The sequence below is a fragment of the Leptonychotes weddellii genome, unplaced genomic scaffold, assembly GCF_054177405.1.
Source record: "Leptonychotes weddellii isolate Sample4059 unplaced genomic scaffold, ASM5417740v2 HiC_scaffold_3891, whole genome shotgun sequence".
Lineage (NCBI taxonomy): Eukaryota > Metazoa > Chordata > Mammalia > Carnivora > Phocidae > Leptonychotes > Leptonychotes weddellii.
In genome coordinates, this window is record NW_027993463.1 from 1057 (window position 1) to 9670 (window position 8614).

Here is an 8614-nt window from a genome sequence, read left to right on the forward strand (position 1 = left end):
GTTTCAAGTGGGAGTTCACTCAAGGAATCAGAGTCCAGGCCAGGTTTATGAGAAGTAGATACTCCCTACATACTTGAAGATTTAAATAGATAAATGTGACTGGATGAAAACTCTAAGTGCCCAGCGGGCATGCCCCAGACAAACCATCCCATCCTGAGTACATCAATACTGAATGGACTGGTTCGCTGACTTGTGTGACCTCATGAAACAATTTTCCAATATTGTTGACATGAATAGGTCAGGAAAAAGCAGGTTGAATTTTGCATTAATAAAGTCCAGGGATGCATCCCTCGGAAATTAAGAAATCCCATCAAATCCCACATCTTCCTAGGCAATGACAAGAACATGTAAGAAACCCAACACAGGTGCAAACACAGAGGTAGAGGGCAAAGAAATGGAAGGCATTCCTGTTGCTGTGGGGGCTAGGTGGGTATGAAGCTGCCCCAGGCAGAGCATGGCTTCTGGAAACCTACATACCTGGGATTCAGCATTCAGGGTGAGGACTTCCTCATCATGGTCCAGCAGTTTGCAGGCATATGCAATGTTAATGGCTGTTTCTTGTTTGTCACCAGTGAGAACCCAAATCTGCAGGCCTGCTTGACGCAATTTAGCAATGGTTTCTGGGACTCCATCCTGCAGGCGATCTTCAATCCCAGTGGCACCTGGTCAAATGTGCAAGTGTAGGTGAGCCCCCTCTGCACATGCCCTCAGACCCTGATGGGGCACGAATGCCACTGCCAACATACCAAAGATGCTGGCATGACCCCACAGACTGGGACCTGCTTGATGCCTGTCTCATGTGGATGAAGATTCATCATTTCTGGACCCTGGGGAACACTTTCAGTAGCTCCCTCGATTGACACAGTCAAGAATGAGTCAGAATGACTGTGAGGCACTGAACATAATTCTCTGTACTTAAAACAAAGCACTTCCAGTGCTTTCTAACAGGCGGCTAATTTTTAACATAACAGATAACTTGGAAACAAAGCTTGTGGGGAGATGGTGGGAATGACCATATTCTGAAGGATGAAAAAGTTTTAAAAATTATCCATCCCCTCCAAAGCTTCTGAACGACATCCACAATATTTGCTCTCAGCAATGCTTACTGTCAGCTGTCTAAACAGACCACACAAGCCCATTATTTCTTGAAAGCAACATTATCCAGAATGTACTTTTTCCACAAACATAATTAATAAATTAGCAGTATTAATAAATTAGGATATTAATAAATATGCAGGCTTCTGTACATTGGGACAAATTTTCCACCCAGTGCAGAAAGGTGCTCTCCAGGTCAGCCTCAGTTTTTTTCCTATTGTCAATTTAATGAGATGGTCTCTATCTTCCCTCTAGAAATACAGCATTGACTGAGGACACCTCATTGGCCTTGCCCTTCTCTTTTATGTCACACTGTTCCCCGTGCTGAGAGCTGATATGGGCTGAATGCGTCCTCTTATCCCCATAATTCATAGGTTGAAGCCCTAACCCTCACTGTGATGGCATTAGGAGGGAAGGTGGAAGACTCATGACTGAGGTTAGGGCCCTTATAATAAGGGACACAAGAGAGATGATCTCCCTCCACCATTCAAGGATACAGAAGGAAGACAGCCATCTGCAATCTAGGAAGAGAGCCCTTTAAGGAACCAAATTGGCCGGCACTTCGATATGGGACTTCCAGCCTCCATAACTGTGAGAAATCAATGTCTGCTGTTTAAGCTGCCCAGTCTGTGGTATTTTGCTATGACAGCCTGAAATGACTATGATAGACACCACTTCCCTTTCTCCTCCTAGAACAGATGAGTTGGCAGGTGCTGGGGGGATGGAGTCAAGGTATAATACATGTACAAAAAGCATGCATTTCTTAAATATATCCTACAATGCACTTTCACAAATCACACTCCTGTTTAACCAGCCCTGAGCTCAGGTAACAGCATCACCAGCTCTCCAGAAGCCCCCTCAGGGGTAAGTGGCAGTCTTCTCTCTTCCATCTCACGCAGCCTGTGCAGTGTGTTGGACCTGGGCCTACCTTTAATTTGAATGCGCAGAAGGCTAAGTGGGAACTTGGGAAGGGCCCAGAAAGGAAGAGGAGATATTGCACCCAAGCTGCCCTCAGCTCTGAATCATGGAGTCTGCAAGGTAAGGACCAGGCAGGGGTGTGGGTCTCAAAGTATGCTTAGGAATAAAACCATGTTATGTTCCATGTTCATTGTGAGCATATTCCTGACAACCCAGGCACTGGAAGGCCATCTGGTCTTGGCCTTTCTCCCCTCCCCCAGACCCCTGGATCTAGCATGGGGAGACACTCCGTGCTCTAGGTCTCTGGCTCCCTATTTTCATCATCCAACAGAGTTGACATCTACAAAGGCATCCTAAGTATCACTTCTGCTGTGATACATTCCCTGATATCCAGGGAAAGAGGGAGGGATGACCACGTCTGCCTCCATGTATTCAAAACGCCTTGTTCAGGGGCATCTAGGTGGCACAGTCGGTTAAGTGTCCAACTCTTGGTTTTGGCTCAGGTCATGATCTCAGGGTCGTGAGATCAAGCCCCACATTGGGGCCCTGTGCTCAGCATGGAGTCTGGTTAGAGTTTCTCTCTCCCTCTGCCCCTCCTCCTGCATGTGCTCTCTTTTTAAAAAATATCTTGTTCATACTTAATAATAACAATGGTTATGGAATAATCATGATGATGGCTAACCTTGATGAATTACTAATAGTCAGGCAAAAATTTCTGCAGCATCCCTAACATGTGAGTACTACAATTATCCCCACCATATAGATCTGGGAAGCAAAGGTGAGGGAGATTAGCAAGGGAAGGGCTATAGCATTCCATGCACGGTATGTCTCATGCTCCAAACCTCCCTATATGGCTGCTCTAGGAGAACTTCCACTATGGAACAGAGCTTTGCGTGTAATTCAACCAGTTACCCACCCTTCACTAGATGGCAACTTACTATAGAAGGGACTTGCAACTCCCCACCTTTGTATATTAGCTCCTCAGCCAGAGCTCCTTGATATATGTCCTCCAAGAAAGAAAGCAGGGAAGGACTCAGATAAATTCCAGTCCTTCAGGGAAAACCTAACACCTTGAAAATAAAGCATCTTCATTTCAGGAGCTAACTGGCCTAAGTAATGGGCCCCGACTGGGTCGCTGGACTGATCCTAACCTCTATGTGAAGCTTTGAACCAAACATAGAATATTACTGAACTCATAAAGAGAATTATGTAAAGTATGTCTATCTCAGCACGAAATATGGCCAAGGATAAAGAGTAAATCTCAGGGAACAGTCCTTTAAAAATTATCTGGAAGCACAGTGGTCTTTCTTCAGCTCTTTAAGGTAGCTTATTAGCAATGGAATCTATGTAACTTAGAGTACATGCCACCTCTCTACAGCCTGAGCCTTGGGAGAACCTAGCATTTTGAGTGTTATAACAGGGTAGGTAGTAGGGTTCAAGCTAGTGCCACCATGCTTCACTGTGATCAAATGTCAGGTGGCTTTTCGTGAGAGGGGAGTTTCAGATGACATCTGGAAAAACAAAAAGGAATGCTGGGGAAAGTGAACAGAATGTTGTCCTTTGAATTTAGGCTCTTGGCCAGAACAGTATGGAAAAGAAAATTTCAAGAACACAGTATAAATGGTGACCCTTCCTTTGTAGTTCCCTGATGTTATTTAACATAAGAACCTAAATGAAAAGTTTAGGAGGAGTATTTGGCTTTGGGCCTATTAAAAATATAAACAGCTTACTTTACATTTCTTAAAAATGAATCTGAGGAGTTGGAACACAGTGCCTGTGCATAAAGCCGTGGTGAACACGAAGGTGGTGGCTCTTCTATTCTCCAGCTCATCATCTGAACCATAAATATCCCAGGTTGTGGGAGATGCTAAGTGTTTAACAACCAGCTAGCAGGAGGGAAGCTGATTTCCTGCATTTTCCCATTTCTGTGGTGCAAATATACTCACCTTGGCTGATGTCAAGCTACCAACAGCATCAAAAAGCTATGCAAAATTCCTGAAAATTTATGCAAGACAGCAAATGGTGATTGTAAAATTTCTGAAAATGTATGAAAAGGCTCTCACCAGCAGGCATGAGCAGACTCAAGGACACTGATGGTGCCCACTGTGGGCACTCCAGTAGTTCCTTCACTGATTCATCTCAGAGCCCTTTAACAGACCCCTGGAGATAAACATCCACTCAGGATGACAGCAGAATGTGGCTGAATCAAAATTCTGAAAAACTCTACTATCCCGGCCCCAACAGAAAAAAAAAATTGGAACGAGGATAAGTAGAAAACCTTACTTTTAGATGCTTACATAGTTGCCCAAACAAAAATTACAGAATCCAAGCTAGAAAGCAAATCCCCTGAAAAAGATCTAGGAAGGTGAGTTGATCTCAAGTTCAATATGAACTTAGGGTATTCTAGGGCTGTCAAAAATTCAGGACATGTTAACAGAGATACAGCATGGGGGCCAAGGGAGGTGACGGATGCCCAACTACCAGAGGGGGTCTGTATAGAAGAGGCCAGCCAGGCTGTAAACAGATGTAGAGGCAGTAACATAAGACTCATCACCACGTGCTGCTGAGTATTGGACCCTGTGCCTGGACCTCACTCAGTGCTCCACTGGGCACCCCCTCTGTTCATCCCTGCAGGATTATTACCCAGCAGACAAGGAGACTGGGATGCCAAAAAGACTGAGTCACTTGCCCAGGGTCTCATGGCCAGTAAGTGACAGAGCCAGGACTGGATAGATAACCAAGCTAAGGCTCCTAGACTCTGAAAGAAGGTAAGGTAGGGATGCCTAAAAATATAGGTTGGACAGTGTGGGGACTCACAGCCAAGTCCTCAAACAGTTAAGGTCTCACCCTCTGGAAAAGGGAAGAGATTCTGTCTGCCTTGCTCCACAGGGTGGGACCAGCACCCACTGGAAGAAGGGACTGGGGAGGCAAATTTTACTCCATTCGAGTCAGAGCTCTCCAGGAAGAGTGCCCTGCAGTGAAGGGACAGAGAAGTGGACCTGCGCATGGGCCAGAAGGACCAGCAGGAACCCCTGCCTATCCCCTGGATCTGGTCAACAGTGCCTTCTGGAGAAGCATGCTCTAGATATGAACAGTCCCAGTAAATCAAAACCTGGAAGGTTAGAAAAAGCACAGCTGTCTTCCAAGTGTTTCATTTAATCACCCCCCAGGGATACTGCTCATGATGTCTCTGGGCATCTGGATCTTGGGGCTTTTTTGAACAGTGCGTGCCCTCCTATAAGACACCAGAGGCAAAAAAGAATATTGTATGAAGTGTGTATGTTATGCTATTAAATATATTAATTATTATATTAGATATGTATATATAGATATATAGGTAGCCCAACTCCTTTGTCCAGGGAACAAGACCAAATGAATTACAGCCTTTCTGTATTAAATGGAGAGGGATGAATTCGTTTCTCCATGCCCCAGGTATACCATCTGACTCTTGGCACCACGGGATGGGGTGTGTGTGTGTACCCAGCATGATCACATTCAGTTCCTGGTGTGGTCAGAGAGCACAGATACAAAGACTCAGCTAATTTAATACAAACTTAATATTAAATATTTAAAATATTAAAATAAATATTCTTATAAATACTAATATGAACACAGTAGAAAATATGAGCACATTTTAGTAAAAATGAGCTCGTTTTCTTTTCATCCAAACTGAATCTATGAAACATTCATAAGATGTAAAGTGCAGCCATTTCTGGAATCCAACAGTTTCTTTTTGTTTTAGGGGTAGGAGGTGGAGGGAGTCCCTTTAAGCTTCAGTTGTTGAGAAGCCTCGTTCCTCATCTCTATTTTTGGTGGGAAAGCAGGGTTTAGGGGGAGGCAAGTCAGGTGTTGTCACTGGGTGCCTGGTGGGACAGCACGTGGAATACTACAGAGACGGGCCATGGTGTGAATGTTCAGTCAAGGATGGCTGGGCCTGGGGACCATGCTAGCATCAAGCCAGCCAACTCCTTAACCAAGCCCGGCAGGTGCAGAGCTGCCAATGACTAGAGCCATGTCACCACCCCGTCCAGGACTGTCTCTGCAAATTCCACACTGCTCAGTGCAACATGTGCTCATGTGCATAATTACCCAACAGATGCAAATTTGTTTCCAGGCGAATGGCAGACTGGAAAAGAAGCTCCTCACGGTTGTCCAGGGAAGATTCTGCTTCTAAGTGGCTTTGCAACCAACAGGCATACTCTTCTTCACTCAGAACCTATGTGAGACACACTGGTGAGTGCCACGTAGGCACCACGTACTGTGGGGGGCAGCGGTCAGTATCCATGCTTGTGGAGGTGGCACCCACTCACCCTCTTGGCAATGCACAAGGTGCGCAGGCCTTCCACGGCATACAGGTTGAGGTAATTCTGAGTCTTGCTTCGGATTTTCTTTTGATGCCTTCCTCTGGCGTCATCTAGGTTGGAGTAGAAGCAGAAACAGATAAGAACAATGGAGGTAGCTTTGCATGGTGTTGAAACAACTCTACATATGTAGCGTAGCCCAGATAAGAGGTCAGCACCACCCCAGAGGTTCTAGCCCGGAAGCTCTTCTCACCCAGCTTCCAGGCCAGCTTCCCATGAAAACAGCCATGTTTTTAAGGTCTGAATGTAGTCACACTCACAGACACAGAAAGCAGAATAGTGGTTGCCAAGGGCTGGGCAGCCAGGAGACAAGAGGAATTGTCCAGTGGGTAAAGACTTTGTTTTGCAAGATAAAGTTCTGGAGACCTATTGCACACCCATGTGGATCCACTTAACACTCCTGAACTGTACACTTATTAAGATGGTAAATTTTAGGTCATGTGGGTTTTTTTTTTTTAAACCACAGTTAAAAAGAAAGAGCTAAGTCCACTAGTAAGAGTTCTCCAAACACCCACCCTTTTCTGTTTCCTGTAGACACAGCTGAGCAGACTTACTGCTTATTATCAAACTTCAGAAGTGCTGACTCGGAGCCTCACCCAACTGTGGTATCCATGACAAGGTGACACACACTTATCCGAAGTCTACCGTTTCCGTGGGCCGCCAATTAGGAGTGGAAAGGCATAATGCACTTTGGTTTGTGCATGATGCAAGTATATGATGACCATGTTTCAGGGTCAGTGCTCTAGCTGACTGCATTTGGAATGCATTTTGTTGCAATGCATTAAGCAGGACTGTCACAAGAGCATCCTTCCCCTGTGATTTACTCCAACACCCTCCAATAAGAGACACGCGTGAAGCCTCCGCACCACTAGATTCATCCCGGGTCTATTTCATCACTTATAACAGTATACACGTTTCACATAAAATTTAAAGTAAAAGCTGTATTGTAAAAAGAGCCACATCGTATTTTTGACTGTTACTAATGACCTTTGTTGAAATGAGAAGCTCATATAAAAAAAGCTTTATTAGAGATTTTATTTATTTGTCAGAGAGAGTGAAAGAGAGCACAAGCAGGGGGAGGGGCAGAGGGAGAAGCAGGCTCCCCGCTGAGCAAGGAGCCCAATGTGAGACTCGATCCCAGGACCTGGGATCATGACCTGAGCTGAAGGCAGACACTTAACTGACTGAGCCACCCAGGCGCCCCTAAACAATGCTTTATTAGGAGTGATCTGGTATCCTTTCGCCCAGGAGGTGGATGTAAATGAAGGTACATACTCTTCCAGTTTGTGAAAAATTGTACTTGAATACAAAGTGCAGTTTCTATCCCCAGAACACCAGTAGTATTACCAGATAGAATATAAGATGTGCGAATATCACATAAGACATACTTTCACTAAAAATATTATGTTTTTTATCTGAAATTCAAATTTAACTGGGCATTCAATATATTTTGTTTGCTGAATCTGGCAACTGTACTTACCAGTGGTGAGGCCCCTGGTCTGAGACAGGCTGTCTACTATCTGAGTCAGGTCCTGGGCAAACTGGACCTGGGAGAAACACTTTCACCTCTTAGACATGTGTTCTGCATAAAGAAGATAGCACCCCGAGGGCCTAAAACATTGGTTCTGGGGCAAAAAATTTTAATTATATATTTAAAACATACTTAGGCATAGCATAAGGCACAGATATATATACAGTACATAAACAAATATGCAGCATATCTGTGGCATTAAAATGTCATGGGGAGATAATTAAAAAATGTCTAAAAAGGCTCCTTAAGGGAGCAATAATGAAAAAAAGAGAGATTGGAAACACTGCCCTAGATTGCTTTGCTTTAAGAATTTAAATTTCCTGAAAAGATGACACTCAAAATACGACATCTTAATTTTGACTACCTGATATTGTGATAGCAATTCTCAGAAGGGGATAATAACAATATTCCAGATGCTGACTATTATTTGAGCAAAGGCATGTCTATCTGAGGGCCTTTGGAATTAGAATAATAATAATAAAGTACTTTGGTTCTCCAGAGAGGGGAGGGGAAGACTGCACTCCAGCAAAAGCACACTCCAGGCAGTGTGCAGGTCAGATAGGTTGAAGACTCCACTCTCAGCACGCAGGAGCTGAGACTGAACACTTGGTCAAAACAGAACTGATGAGCTAGAGGAGGCAGGCTGGGTGGCTCGGCATGCTGGGTGCCCTGGATGAGTGTGCAATCCCACAGGCAGCCATGCGGAGCT

General features: G+C 44.6%; 1 long non-coding RNA gene across 1 annotated transcript; it reads right to left on the reverse strand.

Annotated features, from left to right (window-relative positions):
- Positions 1–433: 433 nt before the first annotated feature.
- Positions 434–6566, reverse strand: LOC115944409 (uncharacterized). Its single transcript, XR_014142309.1, has 3 exons — positions 6324–6566; positions 6103–6229; positions 434–662 (listed from the first exon to the last, which is right to left on the reverse strand). It is a non-coding gene; the product is annotated as an uncharacterized LOC115944409 (long non-coding RNA).
- Positions 6567–8614: the final 2048 nt, after the last annotated feature.